The sequence below is a fragment of the Diorhabda carinulata genome, chromosome 1, assembly GCF_026250575.1.
Source record: "Diorhabda carinulata isolate Delta chromosome 1, icDioCari1.1, whole genome shotgun sequence".
NCBI lineage: Eukaryota > Metazoa > Arthropoda > Insecta > Coleoptera > Chrysomelidae > Diorhabda > Diorhabda carinulata.
In genome coordinates, this window is record NC_079460.1 from 37,767,517 (window position 1) to 37,794,264 (window position 26,748).

A 26,748-nucleotide genomic window follows, 5' to 3' on the forward strand; every position below is an offset into this window, starting at 1 on the left:
TTGAAGTTAGTGGTGTTGATATTCATTAAATTCACAGAATTGTTGTTAAATATTTACCTTGCTATTAGCGTATTGAAAATGAAATGGCAATTCTTGAAAAATATATATCAAACGCCTAAAGCTAAAACTATAAAGCTCATATTCATACAACATTCATTCTACTGGAAAACGACGACATTAAAATAAATAGCATTTTTGTATTGTTTGCTTTCAAATTGATTCATTATATTTGGAATATATTCGGAAAAGTGACTGTTTTGCTTTTTATGATATACTCTCCAAAATAAACATTATCATGAGTATTTATATTTAAATTCGTTGGTATGGTAAATTAACTATCAATTCAGATATATCTATATCACATTGAATCTAAAATAGTACGTTAATATTAACAGAAATTTTGAGAGCAATAAGCAACGAATAGAAGTCTAGTAAACCTTCTTTTCATATACATTATTCTTCGCATTTTATGGAAGTGAATATACACAGTGTTCTAACGAAAACTTGACCTTACTAGGAAGTTTTTCCAAAATTCTTACCCAAAAATGGAAACACCTGTGTCAAGTACCAATTTGATCCAAATATCAATATATCCAATCCAAATATACGTCATTTCAAAGGCTTCGTTTACTTTAACAAATAGTTCCTGGTTAACAAATACAGTTTACGAGATATTAATTGGACTAGAAAGACGACAAGTTGTTAAAATAAATGTTGTTAGATGGGTACAGAAGATCAAAGTGTTCCAGTATCGAAATGTTAGCGGAATATGACAGCATTGATATATAAAGGGCAATACTATCAGTGGTAATCAAAAAAGAAAATCTTAATGCTCACATATACATTGTTGACACATCAGAACAATTCATACCTTTGTAGACGTTTTTCACTCCGAGTATGACCTCATTCACAAGAATTGTCCAAAATTACCTTTGCGGGATTGAAATATAGCTAAACTATAAACAGCACTGACCTCAATACAATAGAGCCTCTTTTTAATGGGTCAGTCACAAACTTTACTAAATCTATCTCACAATTTACTTGAGTTGTATTGTTAATTTTAATTGAAATATGGAAAGCTTTTGACCAAAATTAGAAATGAGATTAAAAGCATACTGCAAGCTGATATCAGAGGAGGAAGTTTGCGCTATTAAAATGAACCAACAATAATTTTTAACATACTGTTTATAACATATTTTATTAAAGATGTCTATTTCCAACAATACTGGTTGAATTCTATCTCCACATATATATATTTGGTTTAGCTAAATTCCAAAATATAACTAATGAAATTACGCTGTAAATTTGTTGGAGAGTGTATTTATCTTATGAAGGTGGTTATTTCCCATTCTTCATAAGCCAACTTGTTTCCATTTTCACAACGAAACCACCAAACTTTTATTTATGGAAAATGACCTATGAGCCATACGAATTAATGTATAATTCGTGATACTGAAAAATCTATATGGAGGTTTTCACATGAAACTTATTTTTCTTTTAGTCTATCTGCACTATCCTAAAAATAAAATAAAAATATTTTAGAACTAATTCCTTTTCTGGCAATAAATTCAATTTATAATTGGTTAAGCCTAATATACTAATATTATTCATTAAACTTTGCAATCTGAAAATATGTCTTGTTTGGATAATTTAATTCTATGTTTACGTTGAACTTAAGAATTAATTGCTTCAATTCATTCAGATGATGGTAAGTGAATTAGATGCAGAGAAATATCTGTCTGGAGACTCGGTTTTATGTGATATTAATACAATTCAAGTCCCGCATCACCAACTAGAGACATTTTCCATCTACAAGTGGCTGCTTTAACTCTGTTATATGTACCAACGTATTTCCAAACAGGTGTAATTCTAAAGTTCAAAAAAATTAATAACGATAATTATACTATAATTAAAATAAATATTATTGACTCTGGAAATCTTTGAATTTAGAATAAAATTATTGAAAAAGCTATTTTCTCAGTACATACTATCAAAAACCTCAATATTTTTGATGAATGAATCCCTTCTGACCATAGATTCAAATTATTCACAAAAATACTTTGAAAATGACAATGAACTTCCAAAAACCTCTTTCAATTATACAGTTTTTGGATTGTTTTTGCTACTAAATATATGATAAATACATAAAAATATATTTAATTCTTTGTAATTGAATGTTGGAAAATATCCCTGCAAATAACTGATGTAATATCAATAGATTTAGCAAATAATCAATACTCATAATTAGTATAGCGTTCACAGTTTCTATAAATATTTTATTTTCCATTAAAAATCCATTTCCACTAATTTTCATTTTAATTATGAAAAGATAAAAGCTTGAATGCCATGTTTAGCCCACCCACTGTACTGAATATAAATGAAAAAATTCCTTTGTTAAAGTAGCTAATCTGCTGGAAAAAAGTGATTAAGTTGAATTAGTTTTAATTCGGAGTCTGTATTGAACTTTATCATTATGATCCACGTTCTAACAGATTTATTAAGGAACTGCACAAGCAGTAAAATGAACCAGAAACATTAATTAAAATTGATGTCAAATGCTTTAAACAGACGTGATTGCAAAAACGACATAAGCCTCAGAAATAAGGAGAGGGTGGTATGTATCTGTGATAATCCTTTTCCTCTCGAGTCCTCATGAACGTTATGTAAAATATACGTTGATCCTATATCTGACATTCCAGTATTAGTAGTACCATTTTGATAAAATATAAATTTATTATTTAGAACAAATAGTTTTCCCATAGAGGTTATGCATGGTTTCAGAAAAAAATTTTAAATTCTTGCAATTTTCAATTAAATATTTCACTTTATGACAACAAAAAAATATATACTTTTTAAAAAATGTAAGTACCCTACTTAAAATTAAGGGAAAGTTGAAGGTTCTATCAATTTGATTTAAATTTGGTATAATCTAGATATAATGAAGAACCATTAACCAAGCAGTTTCTCTTCTTAAGAATAATCAATATTGCTCAACATATCCTACCACGAAATTCAAATTATTTTAAGTTTTATAGAATATTGAAAATAAAGTACTACGAAGTAGTTTGCAGCTATGGCTCAATTTTCTAACCTCCCCACTATAATATTATGAAAACTGTAAACTCAAGCTGGCAGTCAATGTATAGTGATAAGACTTATAGATAAGAGTGTGAAATAAATGATCCACCCGCTATTTACTTCCATCTGTCAGGTTTTCTCGTTTAAACTAAATGGTTTCGGTATCTTAATGACGGCGAATTTATAACTTATTCACAGGGACACCTTGAGCCGACTATTCCCTTCTGTTTATATCTACCGGTGCAAGAAATGGAGTACTAGAAAAATAAAATACTTCTTTCTTCATGAAAAACTAAAGAAATTAGCAAACCAGAAACTACAATTGAAGTATTATTAATAAGGTTAAATAAAAAGGGAGTGAAGCACGTGAGGAACTCATTTTAAAACCATAAACAGTAAATTATTCAAATAGGCTTAACCACATTGTCATAATGAAGATACTGTTTCGCATAAGTTGCCAACTAAATCCGAATGGACAGTATTCAAGTGCATTAATGCTTTTTGTCCTAATATGTATACAAAAGTAATTGGTACGGAATAGATCAGGGACAAATCATTTTTATAATAATTTTAGAGGTTTAAAATATAATTATTTGCTTCACATTGATGCATATGCTTAATTTATGGATTAATTCTATTCTAACAATAATAAATACAAAATGTGATAAAATTATCAGAATGCTTTGGTTGTTAAATTAAACCCAGAATGTCTTAAAGCCTATCCTGTTCTTACTTATCGCCTAACTTAACAGCATGCAACACAAAAGGTTTGAGAGAAGCTCTTGAATACTTTCTCTCATACCTGTGGTAGGAAGAATAAATTCCAAATGCCGGAAAAGGGGTACAATAGTGACAATCGACCGTTAATTTTCGCTTTAGAACTCATGACTAAAATTAATTTAACTTTTAACGTTCACATTGTAACCGTTGCACCATCACAGAGCACCTTTGGATTTGTATATGATAAAGTTCAAATGCAGGAAGTAGTGAAACTGGAGTTCTACAGCATTAACTATTAAATGCATTGAGCAAATAGAAGAGGATAGATCACCCTCAAATAGTAGGATATGGAGAAAAAACGAGTGAAACTTTAAAAAATAATAAAATTCTGAAATAAGAGGAAAATAGAACAAAATAAAATTGAAAGGGATTAGGTTGAGGTAGTAATAACATTAAATGATTTTCCTACATTATTGTATTGCTCTATTTGTGGTGTTATTGGACTTAACAAATTGTATGTATGTATATTTTGATTTCAGAAAACAAAATATGATTTAGTACTGTCCTTCAAAGTTTCTAACTTTTTATTTTTAACAACCTAACAAAACACCGTTTGTCCTCTAATAGCTGTAATGAACTTAATCAGCTGTTTTCGTAAAGTGTCCCATTAGAACTTTTCAGAAACTATAACCTGTCCTGTCTAAGGATCTTTCGTACAGGTACTTATCAGATAGTTGCTGGGACTTAATAAATATACATAGAACAGCAGCTGGCAGAGCTTTTAATAATGTAATAAACACTTTAGAGCAATGTAGTGCTAAAAAGCGAGCATTTTATAGATTAGGTGGTTTCCCAAATGCCATAGGTGCAATTGATTGCCACATATCAGAATACTATGCCCTTCTAGTGTCAACAATGAACTGTTCTAAAATAGGAAAGGTTTTTTTTTCTATTAATTGTCAGATTATATGCGACGCTGATATGAAAATGAAAGCATTTATCTTCCACCTCTTTGTCATCATCTTGCACAAATGATACGCTACCAAAAAACTTTTCAATTATTTCAACAATAACTTTTGCTGTTCCATCAATTTCATAGTCCTTATTTCTACCACCTGTTTCATTTCTTTCTTCTTTGTCTCTAGACATTGCTTTTGCTTTAAAGTCCTTCCATGAAACCTTCAAGTGGTCTTGTCTTTTGTTCACTGTTGCCTTGGCATTAAAATCAGTATGGATATCATCCCAAGCACTTTTCTCTTTTTTGTTATGTTATTGTCATTTGATTTTACAACAACATAACGTTTCATCACTTCAAAAACCAATGCCTTGTCACCCTCTGAGATGTGTTCTTTTTTTTTCTTGTCCTGAGAAGCAGTTTTTCAAGATACCATACTTAAGAAGCCTTCTACAATTTAGGAAATGTCACAAAAAATCCACTTTTTACCACACTAAAATAATACCATTACAAGGTATTATTTCGTAACACAATACAAACCACGGTTTTCAAGTTATGAATGCTGATTGAGACTAAAACTAAAAGAATATTGAAAGATAGGCAAGTAGTTGCGTGAGCTCTCCAAACAAATCTCCAGTAGTATAATACTTCCTTAGTCACTTATTGTTTTAGTTGCAATTGAAGAAGTTTCACTTCGTAATGTAGTATATTTAACTGGTTTAACAGGGTAGAATGGATCATAACATATGAGAACGACCCGAATAACTTGATCAGTTTTCGAACAACAATTACCGTGATCCGGGTTGGTTTCTGAAGATTCAGATTATGATTCGAGTTAATCTAATAATAAGGTCGATTGACTAGTAAGTTACTACCATCAAATTTATACTGAACGCTACCATTAAATCAATATTGACAATTACAGCATTACACTATATAAAGCACATTTGGAGAACCAACTTATCGTCTTCAGAAGCCAAACTTTATCTTTTGTGTGAAATTATAAGCGTTGTGTAGTGGTAGTAAACAGTGTGTTCAGTATAAATTTTTTCAACGGTTCAGAAATTCTAACTCTATTGTTATTTAACCCACGTCTATAATATTTTGTTTTCAGTAAGCAAATTGAATTACAAAATATGATAGCGAAATAAAAGGGTGACCATTTACATACATAATTGAATTTCAAGTAATTTTCAACAGGAAAAGGCGATCTTTTCCACATTTTGAGGAATCTAATTTTCGTTTTATGTATAAATAATTAGTAAGATATGAATGTATTATTTTTAAAGTAAAGTTCATTCCAAGATATTTTATTTCGACTTTCTTACTTACTTATCTGTATTAATCCATAAATAGGCAGTTGATAATCCCAAACAATAATAAATAGATTAAAATAATCTTTTAGAAATTGCTGATTCAAAATAGTGTATCTGAACATGTCATCAAAAATTTTTCTTGAAAAACAATTTATATCTATCTTTGAGAAACATAATATAATAGACATGATAATTTATACTAGAGTAAAATATTGTTGGATTCCAAGTACCTTGTTATCAGAATCTGGACTATCGTACCGGTGGAAATTTCTGAAAATTGGTCTCAAAATTATTTGTTCTTTATATAAATAAAGCAGATAAAAAAAATTCAACAACATTTATTGAGTCCTAACATTTATCTTGACGAAAGCTAGAAAGGTAAGTAAATGAATATTTATAGAATAATACCAAAATTATTTCAAAAACAATTATAATTAGCCGAGAGCATCCTAATTCAAATTACCGTTACCTCAAAATATTAAAGATTCAATTAAAATTCAAGAGAGTTTATTGTGAATGATAATCTAATACACAAACGTTTTTTCAACGTAATAACTATAGTTCTTGCGTATTTTCTACGATATTTTGAGTTTATTAAATGCCAGCTACCCTAGAAATGAGTGCTTTCAAAAAGACAGCATGGTTGCAAAGTTAGAAACCAAATTCAATTTAAGCAGTAGTTGCTTACAATACAATTTAAGGACGATAGAATACTATATTGTTCAACTGATGCAATGCTTGTCCGTCAAAACGCCAAAAAGAAATGTGTGTTTCAAAAAAAACTGTACTGAACTTTGTTTAAAACAAATATTCCCAAAACTTTCGTATATAATAATACATAGTGTTGTCTGAAAATAGAGTGAAAAACTTTATTTTCATGTTTTCCTTTGATTTGTCCAATGAAAACTCCAGTATTAATAATGATTGAAATAAACAACAATAAGGGACCTTTTACACCTCAAATTAAAGTATGCGTCCCATTATTGAAGGCTAGAAAAGTCAACATCATTTGGGCGATGTGGAATGCCGCAGTCTATTTTACGCCAAATTAACATGATGCCTAGATAAATTTCAAAGATAGTTTTGAAATACTTTTGGTCTAAATATTCGATTGATCGGGGGAATAGATACCATAGAGTATGGCCGATCAAGCCTTCTTTAGTATCAAGCCATGCACGTAGACAACAGAAGAAGAAACATTATTTCAAAACGGACCAGGGAATAAATTCACCACTAGTAAGTTAAAGGCAAACGAGTTTTGCTTGAAACCCAAAATTCAATAATGGCGAATAGACCTCACCACTAAAATAGTGTATTCAACCCATTTGACCACATCAAAAGTAATATCTGAAAATATATCAATCATGAGAAATACTATGTGGTAAAATTGATAAGAATAGTTCATAGTGGTAGTTCTTATTTCAACAGATAGTTGTGGTTAAAATTAAATATTTCTACCTAAATGTTGTTAAATCATTATTTATTAAACTAAAAAATTAACAACAATGATACCAAAATAGTTATGGAATAGACGTTAATAAATATTTTTGTGCTTACGAACTCCAACATATATTGTTGTTACCAAATTTTCAAGTTTGTATTTATTTTCATTTCATTTTTCAAAAGAATTAAAATAATAAATTTGTTTTTGAAATACGACTCTGTTACATTCCTGATGACATTTTTCAGAAATGCAAATATCTACACTACAGAAATTGGTCATTTAATTAATATGAAAAAGTAAGTGAATGAAATTATACAAGTTCAATGGAAAGTCTGGAAATTCTTGAAGTCACGAAAAATGACTTTTAGAAATATATTAACAAGTACAGTTCTAGTCTTAAATACTTCAGTATTCAACAGCAATATCCAGTTCAATGTATTTCATTTCAATTTCAGTAAGGAGATAGAAAGAATATACTAGACACAATTTTAGCCCTGATTCGACTCAAGTGTACATGGATTATAAAAACAGAAATATTCAATATTTTACGAGGATTTGAACAAGAAAATATACGAAATACTTACCAGAAACTTCACTCGCATCTTTCTTTCATAATTAAATCAACTGGTCATTAGACATCCTTGCTTCTATATTTTTTTAGTCTCTTAGTATTACAATTTATTTATATTCCATACTTGTTCAATGTTCTCAGCCATTACTATAAAAAAAATTATAAATTTTATACAAAATCCATGAGACAACATAAATGAATAATTCGAAACCTCCACTTATTATAAGTACATTACTAAAAGCATATCTTGGTCTAAGCATTACCTATTTTGATGCCTCTCTTCAGCATATTAAACGAAAGATATCACATTGTTCTATTGGCGATAATGAAAGTGAACGATACAGTAAAAATTCTAAATATAACAGAATTACAAATCATAATTAACTTATATCCTGTCGATCCTTTTTTGGAAGAAATAAAAATTATCACCTCACCATTGATACAAAATTTTGAGGTCAATTTCGCTGTCAGACACTAAAAAGTAGGAGATTCGCCCTATTACTATTTGTGGGACACTGCAATATCAAATACATCAAGTATAAACTGTGAGGAAATATATTTTATCTCTCAAACAAGACCCTCGAACTATTGTGTGTATCCGTAAAAATTTAGTTTAAACATATAACAATTTATTTAGAAGTTTTATCACCTTGTATGACTCGAGGCAATTTTCTCCTCAACAATTGGTTATGAGGGTGCCTAGAATTACTTTTTAAACGTCGTCCATGCCAGCCTTTAAAATTGTCATTATTAATAGGGATGTGACAAGTTGTCAAAAAAATATTTCCAGAATCCTGTCAAAGCAATTAATGTTGGTGCCCTTATATTAACTTATTAAAACGTCGAGTTCGCTGCCGATTTTTTTTATAAACTTGTCAATAAACATCTTATCAAAGAACAAAATATGCAAGACCAACAAGAAGGAGAATCAAGACACGGAATTGATAAAAAATGCATTCCAAAGAATGAAATTCCAAAATATGGTATCTATGAGTACAACGAACCTCAAGAAAATATTGGACCTAGTTCCAGTAACAAATTTTATTTAAATACCGAGGCACAGAAAGAACCATGGATGTTACAGGAAGATGACACACTTTTCAAGGTATATACAGACTCTGACCAGCACTCTGTACATTTACCCATGATCAATGAAACTGATGGAAGCAAATCACCAAAAAAAAGGTGCAACTATCAAAAAAAGAAATCTGTAACATTTAGAAAAAATGTCTATATAGATGACACTGGACTAAAAAGCAAATATTCTGATGACAGGAAAGTAAAAACAGTTTATTCTGAATTTAACATGAGCAGTTCTGATACTTCACAAACAGATATTCACAACGACATGGAAGAATTGGCATCACAAATGGCGAATTTGGTTTTGGACGATCCAGCTGAAGATAATATCATACCAACTGGAAGCCATTCTGATGAATTAGAAAGACAAGGCTTGGAAGAATATATTTGTTCTTCAAGATATGGGGCAGAAGCCTGTTGAAGAATATGAGAATAATTCAGAAAACAGCAGACATTCAAAATTTCAAGTGGTTCATGTATTTATTCAAAATTTCTAGTATTGCATATATAAAAAAGACATAATGCAAATATATTATTATAATTAATATGTATTCTGATGGAAATTATCTTAATAAATTAATTGTCTCATTCTCAGTTAGTGTTTCGGTTCTTTTCATCAATGTTCAAATTTTTGAGGTGGATAAAATCTATAAATTTCATAGTTATATTTCTTATCATTCAAGCTTCTTAGTATTGAACAATGGAACTTGCATCCTTCGAAGGGTGACATATATTACATGTATGGATCCAAAAAAGGCGAGCTGGCTGAAGCGGGAGTATACAAATGCAAAGGGGGTGAAGCACACTTCCTTCTCCTATAAAAGCTTCTATTATGCAGACTGAGCTTGTGGCTATACCTTATACCCAGTAGTGTACGCAGACAGTGTAGCAGCACTAATGGCATTGCAAAGCATGACCACTGAATCAAAACTAATTCTAGAATCGTAAAAGGCACTTCATGAGCTGGCTAGGGAAAGAGCGTTAGAGGTGCTTTGTATGGATAGAGAGGCTATGAAAGTTCCGACGAAATTACTATACAATATCGGCCTTGTCACTGATCTGGCTTGCCATTCTGTGAAATAGAGAAGGAAACTACAATACACATATTCTGCAATTGTCAAACTCATATTAACATAAGGAGGACGATCTTGAGATTGGACTTACTGGAAGAACTTTGCTTTAAAGCCGGCAACATCCAGGGACTCTACTATTTTTTTGGAGAGCCTCCATGTGGTTGAGCAAGAACGACAAAGGAGAGGCAAAGGTCCAGATGATAATTCGTACCGATTCTTAGTCTTACTATATTTCTTAGAAACAAGTTCTTTCCTGTTTTCTGGGAAAATGAAACTTGTAGTTTTATATAACCAGAGGTTGGTTATATTTTCTTATGGAAATAGCTAAAAATCTAGTTTGGAAAACAATTACTTTCAAACTTAAGGTAAGTATTCTATGAAATAGAGAAACAACATTCCTCATGGCATATAGACAGCAAAGTTGTTATTTTTACATATATTTTTGGTCCAATATACCCTTTTGTTCAGAAACTTTAAATTAAAAAAAAGAACCTATTAGAGCTACTTTTTGAGTCGTGTAATTATATACACCTACCAGCAGAGGTTCTGTGGAACAACGCGTTTTTAGGAGAGAGGACATATCCGAGCATTGCTAGTAATTATTGTTTGATGAAGTACGGCTTTTTTGAGTGGATATAGTGAGAAATTGACTGGTCATGACCGTGAGCTCTATCTGAAAAAAGTTCAGGAGTGTGGTAGTGACCCGTTTGAGCTGCGGTACGAAGATAAGGCCCAGTGGCCACGCGTGATCGACTTAGACAGACTGGAGTACCTAGTTTTCTGCACGAACTTTACGACCAAAGAAACTATGAAGAAATACAAGAGTTTAGAAGCTTACAAATTCCTCACCTCTAACCTTTTATTTCCTCCTCAAATGAAAATGCTGCCAGGGAAACGTGTGATAGTTCTTGACATGGTTTGTATTCCACTTATTGAGCATGCGACACCATAGTGTTCTTATTTGCTATTGTTCGTTTGGAATCAGGATTTAACTCTCTTCAATCATTTTATGTGTGTCCCTATATCATTCCATTCGATGAAACAATATACAACTGAATAGTGTTTCTTTCTTTCTGCTTGATTTCAATTTCACAGCTGAAATTTATGTCTTGCGTCCCTATGAGTAATTGAGATTTTTTTCAGATATTTAGGTATCAAACTAATTAATTCAGGGTCTCAGATCATCTTTGACATTACGATATTTCCTGTCTTTTACGAAGTCTTGTTCAGTCTCATTATTTCCTGTGCGAAATATAGTAATACTAAGAATCGGTACGAATTATCTGGAAATTCCCTTTGCCTCTCCTTTGTCGTCCTTGCTCAACCCCATGGAGGCTCTCCAAAAAAATAGTAGAGTCCCTGGATGTTGCCGGCTTTAAAGCAAGGTTCTTCCAGTAAGTCCAATCTCAAGATCGTCCTCCTTATGTTAATGAGAGTTTGACCATTGCAGAATATGTGTATTGTAGTTTGTATTGTATTTCAGAGAATGGCAAACCAGATTGAAATAAATGGTGGGCATTTTGAGCATTTGCTTTGAAGTTTTTTATTTTTGTTAAAAAATTTGTTATTGTTACATATTTAAGGAATAATAAAATTTTTTATGAAAAAATTGAAATTTATTGGTCTTTTTAGAAGCAAATAACTCGATAACCGATTGAGTTACACGAATCAAAGAAGAGTAACTTTTTTTTGTAGAATTTAACTCTTTTTAATATTTTTTTATTATTTTAGTAGTAAGTTTAGCCCAAAAAAAGTTTACTTCGATTTAATTAACATAAACAAGTGTAACTAGCGCCCTCTATTAGCAATGTTAAATTAGAGTGCAAATTATGATTCCTCATGCCAAAAAACGTAAAATTGCCAAGTTTCAAAGAGAAATTGTGAAAACATAAAAAATTATTGCGAAAATCAAAATTTAAACTTTGAACTAGCTAGAAGTAGAAGCTAGCAATATTCGCATAAGGCATGTTGAGTAGAATCATCATATTTTGAGTTCTAGAATCTACAGTTCAGAGATTGGACATTCTTAATGAATCACCCTGTATTCATTCAAATGTAATTCAACGATATGAAGTAAAATAATCATAATAATTGGTAAAAACGCAGCTGCAACATTTACTTCCCTAACTCTCTCTAGATGTTAGTCAATGCCTTGTGACCTCTTAGTTACAACAAATTATCTCTTTCTTTACTAATTACTTCTAACTAAGTCCTTCAAAAACTCAAAACTACGTTAGTTGTTTAATATAACATCTTATCAATATCTTTTTCCTTTATACAGATATATTTTTATTATCACAAATAGATAATCCATCAATATTTACATTTGCTCTGTATCCGAAGATCCATTATATGGTGATGGAATTGTAGTTGATTCATTTCTTGTTTTCATCTTGATATATTCAAATTACAGATTTACACCATATGCCGAGCCGTCCCAGTGTAAAAACAGAACAGTGGCCTCGAGAAAAACCTAGAAATTAATTTTATTATTTGAAATAGGAAACTATGTAAAATTACTGCAGATTGGTCAATATAGTTTTTCATAACTTTATTAATTTCTACAGTTCTACAAAAGTTTACCAATTTTTGTTAAAAAATCATTTTTTTTATCGAAGCCGTACAATCGTTCATTTCGAATAATCATTGGTATATACCTTTCTAGTACAGTAGTGAACATGCTACACTGTCTCTGAGACACTTCTCTGGTTATCCTTTAGAGTATTACATGAATGATAGCGGGATAATAGAACTACCAATAAAATATAAAATACTGGAACAGAAAAGGGCTACTGAAAGTTTCCCTAGCAATTTAGAACTGTATAGAAATTTTTTTAAAATTTTTTATATATTGCGATAATAATATTTTTTTTAATTTGTTTGAGTTGAGAATTTTCAACCTTTAAAAGTATTTTTTGGCATCTTCTGAACAAGCCCTTATAATGATGACATGAAATTTATTAATTGAAGTATTTTGACAGTCTAACTTGACACAAAACTATTTTCAAAAACTGTCGAGTAATGGATATTCGTGAGCGCCTCAAATTAGCTTATGAAAATGTTAAGTTCGCTGCAGATAACACCCAGAGTCGAGATTCTGGGTATCAAAAAGCCAACATGAATATCCTTCAGCAAGAAAAAGGTATGCAAGAACAAAAAAATCCAGAATCAAGCCCTACAACTGCCAAAGATTACATCCCAAACAGTAAACTTGCAAAATATGGTAATGATGAACACAAAGAAGCTAGAGAATCACCTTATAGTGAACCAGGTACAAGTACCAAATATGATTTCTGTGCCGAGAAGGAAAAAGAGCCATGGATGTTACAGGAAGCTGACACACTTTTCAAGTTATATACAGATTCTGACCAGCGCTTAGTTGATAATAAAGAACTAAAAAGGTTTGATTACATAAAATCCTTTGAATCACCCTTCTTGAGATGCAATTCTTGGCATGAACATTTACTTAAGCTTCAAATAACAAGCGACAGTGTGAAAAGATTGTGGAACGCCGAGTCATTGGGGTCAAGAAAGAATCTTCAGTATCTTGCAGATAATCCGCGAGAGAAACATGTTAATGTTTCACAATATATGGATGGTAATCCAAAAGAAAATTGTTCCAAGTGGATGAAATATGAAGATAACAAACATAATACTACACATATGAATGCATTACACACTTATATCAAACCTGATGTTGAAAGACGTGAAAAAGCAGAATATCAACAGAATAATCCATTATACTCGGCAGTTTTAGAAGGTTTAGCTTCAAATAAATTTAGTACAGTAGTAGGAAAACGAGAAACTATATTGGAAAGAAACGTTTCATCTACAAGTGAAAATATTTTGGAAAAATTGGGGACCATTAATAATATTGGAAGAAGAACAGTGTATTATGAAAAAACAGAAAAAGATCAATTGTTATTTGCTAATTCCAATACAAACAGTCCACTGCTAGAAAAAATAATAACTGTATTGAGTAGAAACGTTTTGCCTCATAATGAAAATATAATGGAAAAATTTGGAACTATCGATACTATTGGAAAGAGAACATTATATTCTGGGGAAATGGAAAAAGACCTACCGTTAGTTACTGAAACAAATACACCTAGTTCACTGGTAGAAAAACGAGTTACTATATCAAAACGCAACATTCCATCTACAAATGAGAATACTATGGAGAAACTAGGGACCGTTATGAGCACTGGAACAGTAGATTATGAGAAAACCAAAAGTATGCCAAGGCCGCTAGTGGAAAAACGGATAACTTTTTTTAAAAAATACATCCCCTTTACTAATGAGAACTTAATGGGAAAATTCGTAACGATTAGTGACATCGTAAAAAGAATATTAGATTCTAAAAAAACCGAAAAAGGTCAAGTGATAGTTATTGGTAGGAGTATTACTAATCCACTGGTAGAAAAACGAATAATTAGATTTAAAAGAAATATTTCATCTACAAGTGAAAGTGTAATGGAAAATTTGAAGACCTCTAATATTGGAAAGAGAACATTAGATTCAAAACTGTTAGTTGATGATACATATACAACCAATCCAATGGAAGGTAAGCGAATAAATAAGTTGGGAAGAAATGCAATGGAAAAATTGGAGGCTATTATTAACACCGAAAAAAATGAAGATCACTTGTTAGTTGCTGATATTAATACAACCAGTCCAATGGAAGAGAATCGGTTATCTATTTTGAAAACAAACGTTTCGTCTACCAATAAGACGAATGACATACACACATTGAAGAAATTGAGAATAGTTAAAAGCCATGACAATGGAAGAGTTGAAGAGGGAACTGAAAAAAAAGATCAATTGCCAGTTCCTGATACAAATATAGCCAGTACAAGTGAAGAAAAACAAACAGCTATATTGAAGAAAGATGATTTGTCTCCTAATGAAAATGTAGTGGAAAAATTTGAGACTATTGATTACATGGGAAAAATATCTGCAGTTCCTAGGAAAACTGAAAAAGAACAATTGTTAATTGCCAATACCAATACAATCAACCCACTAGTACAAAAAGAAATAACTATATTTAATGGAAACGTTTCTTCTCATAGTGACAATATGATGGAAAACTTGGAAACCATTGATAATATTGAAACAAAACCAAGAGAAAACGAGAAAACTGAAAACGATCAAGTATTGTTAGTTGCTTATACCAATACAACCACTCCACTGGAGGAAAAAAAAATTACTATATTGAAGAGAAACATTTTATCAACAAATATCACAAATGAAATAGACACATTGGAAAAATTGGGAATTATTAATAATCCTAGGAAAAGAACAGTAGAAAATGAGCAAATTGAGAAAGATCAATTGCTAGTTGCTGATATGAATACGACCAATCTATTTGTAGAAGAACAAATATCTATATTGAAGGAAGATGAGTTTTCCCCTAGCGAAATTGTAATGGAAAAATTGGAGACTATTGATTACATTGAAAAAACATATGCAGACCTTAACGAAACTGAAAAAGAGCAATTGTTAGTCACTGATAGGAATAGAAACGACCAACTAATCGAAAAAAGAACGAATACAGTTAATAAGAACGTTTCTTCTCCTAGTAAGAATGGAATTGAAAATTTGGAAGTCAATAATATTGAAACAATATCAGTAGAAAATGAAAAAAATGAAAATGATACAAATATAACCAGCCCACTGGAAGAAAACAAAATAACAATATTGAAGAGAAACGTTTCGTTTCTAAATAACACAAATGAAATACTCACATTGGAGAAGTTAGGTATAATTAATACTAATGGAAAAATACAAGTAGATCCTGAGAAAAACGAAAAAGATCAATTGTTATTTGCTGATATAAGTACATCCAATGCATCAGAAAAAGATCAATTATTAGTGGAGGATACAAACACAACTAAGCCGCTGGTAGAAAAACGAATAAATGTATCTATTGGAAGTGAAAATTCAAACAAGCTGGGGACTCTTAATAATAATGAAAGATCAATAGATTTTGAAGAAGCAGATCAAGTGTTCGTTGCAGATAGTTCTACCAGTATGAATATTATCGAAAAATTAGGAGCTATTAGAGACATAGGACAAAGAAATATAGACTATGAGGAAACTGAAAATAATCCATTTTTAATTACTGATTCGAATACAACAAATGATAATTTTATGGAGAAATTGGGAATTATTGGAGAATCGGGGAAAATAAGAGTAGATCCAGAAGAAACTAAAAAAGATGAATGGTTCGTTATTGAATATCCCGAAGACACGCCAGACCTCAATTCTGAACAGGCACCAACTACGGCACACAATGAAATAATGGATTTCAGTTCAAGTTCTGAAAGTGAAATAATGAAGCAAGTAAAAGCTGCGTCTGACAATAAATATTCAAATGATACTCCAACTGACGAGCAATATCAATCTTTTTACATGTTTGCACAAAACTCTTTTGAGCAAACCTTTCTCCCATATTATAAACCAATAGTCTACCAAAGCGAGCCTCAACAAAATATTGATACTTCTTCACATGTTGGTTTTCCTCCTAATAATCGTCCAGTGAAACGTCAAAAAAAGAGACCTTTTTCATTAAAAAGTAACCTCAATCTAACTGAATTGATACACAAAATTTATAATGAAATGAATATACCTAACACAAGCATGGATAATAATTCGCAAAATGATATTAACAAAGACATGGAGGAATTGGCGACGCAAATGGCAAATTTAGTTTTGGACGATCCAGCTGAAGAGAATATGGTGCCGATAACTGGAAGACATTCCAGTCAATTGGAAATGCAAGCCTCAGAACAATGTACTAGTTGTAATGAGAATATTCAAGATTTAAAGCAACAAGCTGCCGAAAAATATGAAAATAATTCGAAAACTTCCTAGATCCTCAGAATATTTAGTTCGAGGTTTCTTTTTACAAAATTAAAGTATTATATATACGGGTTCTACATAATAACTCTTGTATTTTTCGCATAAAAAAATATGTACATTATACAAAAATATTGACATAATTGTTATATATTTATATGTTGTTAAAAATTATTTGTGAATATATCTTAATATTTATAATAGTTGATCTGTGTTTTGATATAGTATTTTGATTGAAATAAGCTAAAAATTTCACTCACAATTATGATGGATACGGTAACTTTTGTTTCAGTCCTAAGATAGTATTCAATATTAAAAAAAATGGAAATATTTTGGAAATAATTCTTTAACCTGTATATTACTAAAAGTACCTTTGGGAAATGGAAGTCTCTAAACAAGATTAGCCAGCAAATTGTATAAAAATGTTTTTAGTTTTTCGATAGCTAGTCAGATATAGCTCTATTCGTAATATATTTCAAATACGTTCCAATCCAAAACAACAATACAATTTATATAGATATTTAGAGAAGAAAAATAGTTCAAAGAAATAGGGGAGTTACGAACTTACACCATCTGCAATCATTTTAATAACATTGTTCAATAATTACATGACATCTTTATAGACTTTTCAGTTCAAATTTTTAGACATATATTCAAATGTAATCCATGGAATAATTTTAGATGCAATCATTCCCAAACCACCACTCTAAGTGTAGGCTTCCAACAAAACTGTTTTTCAACCATCCTCAACAATATTGAAAATTCACAATAAATTGGGTGCTTGTAAACAAATAGTATATATCAATAGAAAACAAAATATTTATTAAAGCTGTAATCATTTTGATATCGCTCTATGGTATCGAACTATGGGACCGTACCAGCAAGTCAAGCTTATATTTAATACATGAAGCAAATAAAAAAACCAAAATCATATTGAAATATTAGAACAAAACATAAATAATCTAATACAAAGAAAGAAGTCACAGTGGACCAGATTGAAGATTACTAGCATGATATCTTGAATAATTTTCAAAACACTATTCTAATTGTAGGTTTCAAACAGAACTGTTTTTCGTCCATTTTTTGGGAATCAAAAAGATGGAAAACTAGGTTAAGATTGAGTGTATATTAAAATAAAACGAAATATTATTGAAAAAGGCAGTTATCATTTTGATTTGACCCTTTTGGTGTCGAATTATGGGGCTGTACCAGTAAGTCAAGCTTATATTTAATACAGGAAGCACAATTCTATACTAGCAAGCCTGAAATAATATGACAGAGGCAACTAATACATTATAAATAAATTATATAGAAGTTGTATAATTTACTCAAACTTGGAAGAAAAGAGATAACTGTAGTTGTATTAATAAGAAAAATATTTTGAAATCCTTCAAGTTTAATAGATCAACTGATGTAAATGTTATAAAATCAATTAAATCATGTAACGGGTGGCTTTTGAGTCATATTAAAGCATTATGGATGTGATAAGTTGCCCATTACCACTAAGACTAGATTATGTTTTGGCCATTTGATGGTAAGTAAAAAACTGACGAGGGATACAGCATTCTCTTTATGTTCTAAAAGATGTGGAAAAATGTATTGTGGTGTTGTCAATAGCTCAATATTTATTATAAAAAACCGAACAGAAATAATAAAAGTCCTATGGCAAAAGCTTGCGTTCTAGAATCTAAGATAATATAGAATTTTATAGCTGCAAAATAATATTGTTGAGGAATATTGTTATAGTCTGATAGATAGAAATAATGGAATTTATAAATTGAATATGCAGTGGTGTGAAATACACTATATTTAAAATTAAAAATACTACAACTCCATAACTATTACCTAAAACTTTCTTTTCCTTGTTAAACTCGTTAACTTCCCTCGATTTCCTTTCATTTACAATAAACAAAACTGAAGTATAAATTAATTGTTAAAATTTTTTCCTCATACTTCTTTTCATGTATGCAAGTCTACTTTCGATATTACAGATAGATTATCCCTCAATAGGAAACCATTGTCGTCTATTCTGTACTTCTTTACTCTTGTGTCATCCTGATTTCTTTCTATTCCAGAATTACAACATGCAGCATTAACCCTGTTAAAAAATAATAAAGTTCAGAAAATATATGATAAAATAAACGAGGAATCATTACATTATACACAGTGTTACTAAAAACGTGTACACTACAAGTCATTCCTAAAAATGTATTCCACGAAAACATGAAATTTGTTGTTCGTAGAGAGAAATTCTTTACTTCATGGTGCTTGTTGATTTTTGGAAACAGCTCAGAGATTTCTATCGATCATGAATGTATATTATATGTTTATTTTTAAATTCATTACTTTATCCTATTTTTTTACACTAAAAAACAACTAGATCATTTGTATAGAATACTGGTAATTTATTATTATAATATTCAATTCATTGCTTATCAAGACAATATAAAAACTGGATATGAAATTTGGTAAATTTACCTCTTATTTGCAAATATCTTCTCTTATTATTATCCCATTTATTCGATCTAGATAATACTGGTGGTCAGTAAGCTGTAGGAAATGATGTTTCTGTAAAAAAAAGAAAGTACAGAGTATTAATGCAGAAGACTTCTAACAAAATAAGTAATGTATCTTTATAATAAGCCAAAATAAACGCAAAAAGTAGTGGCAAATAAAGCTAAGTGGCTAAAATGTTTTACTACAAAACAGGTAGTAGAAGAGAGCATAAAAATAATATACCCCACAATATTATTTATATACAACAAAGGGGTGATTCGTAGGCAGGTTGAGATCACAGAATCGGATCACTTCTTACAATGAACGAATAACCACCCTATCCCCACCCTTTTCGCAATGTATAACAATAATAAAATTTTAATTAAAATAATTAAGATTTGTGGTGGCTATGAGTTGTATAATTTTTACAAGAATTTATGTTGTAAAATTGTAAATATTTAACTCGTGAATATAGTATAATACTTCACTATTAACAATAATTTGATTTGGTAATCACCAAATAAAAAAGACCCTGTAGAGTCTTGTATCAAGTGATAAACATTAATCCTTACACTGTCAATCATATGTACAATAAGGGAACTATTGTATAAGTTAAAAATACCTTTTTCTAGTGTCTATTCCACTATCTAGAATTATATTATAGTTTATATTGCCTTTTATACACTTTATACTAACTTATAAACAAGTCATTGATGTTGACATTTTATGTGACACTTTTGTCCAAATATAATTTTTAAAGTCTTTATTTGAGACATATTTGAAAGAGATTTATCATTGTTTTTACATTATGGATGCCTCCCAGTCGACCTCTAAGGTACGTAGAAGACCATTAAGTGCAATCTATGTGCCATACACTGAATTATGTCCCCATGTGGACTCTTTACCTCGACGATCTGTGAGACCTGCAAGAAGATGTCAAACTGCACATGGATCCAAACAAGATACCACCGCCCCTTCCACAAGTTCTATTACCACTGAACCTACAAATGGAACTTCTTCAAAAAAGAACAAAAATCCTTCTAAAATTTTGTTAAATATGCTGAAGGATAGCGTCCCCGAATCCATTGATGAGTATGAACATTTATTAAAATATATTTCCAATGAAAATTCCTCCAAAGCTAAATCGGACGACGCAAGTACATCGAAGGTAGATAGTCAACAATCTCTTCGAGATCCTATTAAAATTTTGTTGAATATGCTGAAGGATAGCGACCCCGAATCCATCGATGAGTATGAATATTTATTAAAATACATTTCCAATGAAAATTCTTCCAGAGCTCAGTTAGACGGCCCAAGTACGTCGAAGGTAAATAGTCAACAGTCTCTTCGAGATCCTATTAAAATTTTGCTAAATATGCTGAAGGATAGCGACCCCGAATCCATCGATGAGTATGAACATTCATCAAAATATATTTCCAATGAAAATTCTTCCAGAGCTATGTCGGACGGCCCAAGTACGTCGAAAGTAGATAGTCAACAGTCTCTTCAAGATCTCATGGCACAATTAGACATTAACCCTAGAAAGGGAGAATCCAAAAACATCAAGAAAAAAGAAACCTAATGTTATTCCACACACAAATTGAAATGTAAATTTATTTTCTTTACTATGTAGTTTTAAAACTACAAAAATAAATTTGTGCTATACTTTTTCATTCCAATCAATTTTAATTTAGATTTAGGTTTGAATATTGTTTTGAATGTAAAATTCAAATGCAAAATCCGATGACAACCTCAGAAAATATACAAATGAATAAAATTTAGCGTAAAACATATGCATTTATCCTATAAGTATATCACTTCATTCAAATCTATTCAATGTGCACTAAAAAAATATTGAAAAATGTATATGTATCCAATTGACGAAAAGACATATTAAACAAAAAATTTTATTTTTTTAAAAACTAAAAACGTGATCTTTTAGTTAATATCTAACAATATTATTGTTCCTGTTATATGTTAAGTAAATTTCAAATATAACATCCAACCAACAAATAAAAAATCTAATTGAAATGAATGTACTAGTGACCTACTAGAATATTTTAACAGGCAATTACTATTTTGATTTGTACCTATGGTATGAAATTATGAGACTGTTTCATCAAGTCAAGTAACTTTAATACAGTAAAATTAAATATATGCTCTGTGGTATGAATACAACAATACTGTTAAGTCTGAACTTCCAAATTGTAGTAGTTCAAGAAGCGATAAAAAGAAGAAACCGAAAGTATAATGAGATATCACAACCAAACACCAATCATCTAACAGAAAGAAACCATAGTAGGCAACATTGAAGATAACCAGCAATCTTGAGATAAGATAAAAGAAATATTCTTAATGAAGAAAGCCATTATGAAACAATATAAGATCTAGTCGTTACAAAAATAGCTTACAAAATTAGAAATTATATTACTGTTAAATTATTCAACAAATAATTTTCTATAAGAAATTTCTTCAGTCAATCCATTTAATTAACTGTGTCAATTTCATTAATCCTACATTATACAGTAAGATTCATCAAATAGTCATATACTAAGCACTTATTTAGATTAAATACATCGCTTTGAAATTAGGTTGAAATACTGGGTTTATTAATATAGATAATTTAGTTTTCTTATATTCTATTTTGAAAGGTGAAATAATATATATTGGATTGAACGTTTTCTATAAAGTCTAAAATACCCTAAATACTAATATGACTCAAATAAATTCTATATATTCTATAAATCAAAGTGGATGAATAATACAGATTATAAATAATTATGCACAATTATTATTACAAAAATATACACACAAAAATATGTCTATTAACACATTTTCTTATTCCCATCAGATGAAAGTGAGCTTCCACTGACGTCATCATTTATAATAAGGGGTTCATCATGCAAATCAATGCCAATGTCTTTATTCCACCTTTTCCTGGACATTGATTACACTTCATCCACTTATGAGGTATAATTCTCTGAATAGCTTCGTGAAAAATATTTTTAACGTCATAAAATTTAAATGTTTTATTTTCTGCTGCAACATATTGTTTCACATCTGCCCAGATCAACTCAATGGGATTGACTTCACAATGGTAGGGCGGAAATTGTAAAATGATTTTATTTTGTTTATTGGCCATTTAATCAATAATGTTTGAGTTAGTTATTTTTATGCTCTTTGATCATTTCTAACAGCTCTGCATTAACCATTGTTTCATCAAAATAGATATTTTCAAAAATAAGCCATTTTTGAAAGAGACCCACCCATTTCCTCGTGATAGTCTCCGTTTTTTTTCTATTCAAATACCCATAAAGCATCTGGCAGAAAACCATCTTCAGTACCAATGTAACAAGTAATTAGTCTCTGTCCTTTTCCTAAAATTAAAATTTCCCTGTAAAACCACATATACAACCAAACATAAAATGTGCTATTAATTGAACTCTTTTGAATTGTGATGAATATGGAAATTATCTAAGTCAACGGAATAATAAATAATAGTAAAAAAATCCTTTTAGAAACAAGATTTTATTGGAATGAAGTTTTGGAAGACTAATATGGCTTTAAAAATGGAAGAAACTCAAATAGCTCGATATTTAGAATTAGACAACTAGGTGAGAAACTATAAATAAAGATAAGGAAATTCATTTGTTTCATAATTTTGGAGATAGCCTTTGATCAAATAAGAAGAGAAGATATAGTGCTATCAATGAAAATTAACCTTTTTAGACTTAATTAGACACATATATACGCAGACAGGTGACACTAAATAAAAGCTTGTAAAATAGTTTTTTGAAACGTTACCTATCTGATTGGTTTATTAATCCGGTGGAAACTCCATCCAAAAATGCTTGCCTTGAGGATTGTATAGAACAGTCCACCCAAAACTTATCCAGCGTTTACCAATGTTTTATCCTGCTAGTGAATTTTTCTATTTTCTTCACGAAATTTCATAATTTTTCTAAGGTATTCTCGCCTCCACACAAATACTTCTGCTTTTCCTAATAATAAACTGTTCCTTCCTTATTTTTTGAAGTGAAATCTCATTTCTTTCAATAAATCATAAAATGTTGATCTTTTAAAATTCGGGAAGTCCTTATCTTCGTTAACTACTCTCCAAATTTTATTTATGTAGATATCTCATTTTGAAAGAAAAAATTATGCACAAATTCTCAATTGAATTGTTAATTTTTTTTCTTGATGGATACTTTTTTGGGTCGGCAACTGTACTTACGAACGATTTGGTAGAAACTTGAAGAAAATACTCCCAAAATATTTGCCGTTTTATGAATAACCTCATTAACCGTCTTGTCATCATTTTCTTGCATTTAATTAAAAATTCACAATCATTTGTTATTCGATAGCGTTAAAATGAAGCTTTTTAGTTCTTTTCTTAGGCAGAGTCTAGCTAACGTTGACAACTTCATCAGATGCATCCATATCAGACATGTTTAAGAAAATTAAGCAGATAAATAGAAATAATCTCACGGCAGTATTATAATGCCGTCCCTGTACTACACCTAATCTAGCGGCTTTTGCAACAATGCAGCACTGGCCCTTCCCACGGGTCTTTTTATTTGTGGTATATAATGTTGCCGCGTATTTGGACCAATAATATATAATGCAAATTCCCGTTTCGCCCGGGATCTTCACGTGATGATCATGCACTGATCATCGTTTTGGTTCACTATTTTTCTTTGATGAATAGACTTTAATTAGATTTCACTGCCAAAATGGTACTCCACTTCAATTGCCTCAAGTAAAACCTCCAAAATGGTAGTTCACATTTATTTGTGTATTATTATGGCCTGAAAATTACAAATAATGAAATCATTGATTATCATTTAGCAATATAAAATGAACTAATTCTTTTCGTGTGTGCAAGTCAACTTTTGAATTCACAGATAGATTTTCTGAAAGTAAGGAACTGCTTGAACAAAGTGCCGAAAGGCTCGCAAAGAATAAAAAGATTCAGAAAATGACGAAATAGAAGAATAATAATCTTATACCGAACACACTTTTTAATATCACTATACCAATACTCATACCCTCTGATGTGCATTTTAATAACGAAATTTAATTATCTTTGTTAGAGACTGAAGATGAGCTAAAGCATTTATTTTCCTGTGCACACTTTTGGTTCAAAAGCATTTAAATCTAGCGATACATGAAATTTGCTATGTTTTGGGTATTGTTAATGTTACAAATAATATTTCTAAATTGAAAAGAAAGTGATGAATAAAGTGATTTAACTATATAAAGTAAACTTCATTAAACAATTAAGGAAACCGTACACAACTTTTACCTGCAACTGTCCGTTCCTTGTTATCCAATGTCAAGACCAAAATATATCCCGCTACAACTAACTGGCCTCCAAAAATGAAGTCTTAATCAACTGTATAAACTGTCATCATTTTCTTAAGATCCTTTCTCCATGATCTGTTTCGATTTCACAGATAAAACATTCTTTGATATGAGATTGTTGTAGTCACTTCTTTATTCATTCTAATCTTTTTGTAATTTGTTTACATTCCAAACTTAAACAATATGCAGTACCAAGTCTATTAAAAAAATAAAGAGTTAATTTTATATTTATTATTAAATTCATTACATTATCCTATTTTTATATATAAAAAAAATAACTGATCATTTGTATAGTACACTAGCAACACTTGATATTATTACTCAATTTCATATTATTAAGAATATAATTATATTCAAATTGGGTATAGAACATCATTATTTGGTATATTTAGCTATTATTTGCAAATATGAAATGGATCACTATTATAACTTTAAAATACGACAGAAAGGAGCTAAGGCGCATTACTATAAATACAAATAGTAGAAGAGAGCATAAAAATACTATGCCCACATTATAATTATTTCCCGTAATAATGAAAACCATGTAATTTGGAAAATTAACCGAATTCAAAATCCTTCAATGAATCAATTTACTCAAATCCAACATTACAGTAACAAGTTAATATAAATAAAGAAAGAAACAATTTTAGTATGAAGTGTAATAAAATTAATAAAATGACTCCAATGATGGATGACCCTATTATTGATAATAGTGATAAACTAAAAGTTTATCATCACAGCTAATTTTAGTAATTAATTTTAAACCTATGCAGGTATAAATATATTATTGAAACTGTTGAGCAGACTCATTGGTAATTAATAGTATGAATAAGTTGAAATTTTATACACTTATAAAAAACTGCTACAATATATGGATTTCCCAATTAATTATTTTTATTTCCATTATATTTGATATAAAATGGTCTATTTTCCAAAACATTGATTACACAATTTTCTACTTAAAATTGGAAAAGAATTTGATTCATTTTAATGAATCTCAGTAATACTGTTTTTCCAAAATATCAGTGAAAACTATAAAATTTTATTTTCTTTAAGAAATATATTTAAATGTGTGGATTTACATTTAATTTATGAATGAAATGATACTTACTTTGCAACAGTTGTTAGGTAAACGACTAGTTTGCCATCAGTAGATAACTTCGTTACTGAAACGCACACCAAAGTAAAAGTGTTATTGTAGTGGCAGTAAAATGTTACTTATGATGACAAAAGATTCCAGACATTTCAATATAAAGATATTTTAGTAATGTACCTATATATTATGTATTCCTTGATAAATGAGAGCGTCTGTAATGAAAGTGGCCTTAAGAAAAACCTAAAAACTATTCATTGAACGAATTATCCAATGCTACATAGCTCCATTGATTGGAAATTTTGAAATACTTTAATTTTTATAATAAAAAAACTTAGTGAACACGTTAAACTTCAACCTATTGGCGGCCATTAAATGTGCATAGTGTTAACAAACTATTAACTGACCATGGTCACAATACTAAAATTTTGTCTCAACGACTTAGGTCATATTTTATAGACGCGTACTTTGGAATATAAAAAAAAACAGAGTTAATGAAAGTTTCTTCAGTAAATAGAATCGTGTAACATTGAAACAAGAGTTATTTAAAATGTTCAACTACCATTGCGATAATAATTTTTTTCATTTGTCTGGGTTAAGAATTGTTTTTCTAGAATTAGTTATTGGTATAACCTAAAAACCTTTGTTTGGAGTCTTTAAAACGAGTCATGAAAATCGCCATGACAACAAAATTATTTCA

The 26,748-nt window shown here is 30.1% G+C and overlaps 1 protein-coding gene and 1 long non-coding RNA gene across 2 annotated transcripts in view; one reads left to right on the forward strand and one right to left on the reverse strand.

Moving 5' to 3' along the window:
* Nucleotides 1–26,748, forward strand: part of LOC130892352 (zwei Ig domain protein zig-8-like) — a 468,122-nt gene that overhangs the window by 336,512 nt on the left and 104,862 nt on the right. The window lies entirely within an intron of this gene.
* The window catches only part of LOC130892360 (uncharacterized), a 29,936-nt gene continuing 4,367 nt past the window's right edge, over nt 1,180–26,748 (reverse strand). Inside the window, exons 2-10 of the long non-coding RNA XR_009059026.1 lie at nt 26,067–26,121; nt 24,897–25,152; nt 23,396–24,399; nt 22,858–22,968; nt 19,574–19,663; nt 18,941–19,193; nt 12,562–12,710; nt 8,098–8,231; nt 1,180–1,516 (exon numbers count right to left, since the gene is read on the reverse strand). This is a non-coding gene — a long non-coding RNA (uncharacterized LOC130892360). The remainder of the gene's footprint in view (nt 1,517–8,097; nt 8,232–12,561; nt 12,711–18,940; nt 19,194–19,573; nt 19,664–22,857; nt 22,969–23,395; nt 24,400–24,896; nt 25,153–26,066; nt 26,122–26,748) is intronic.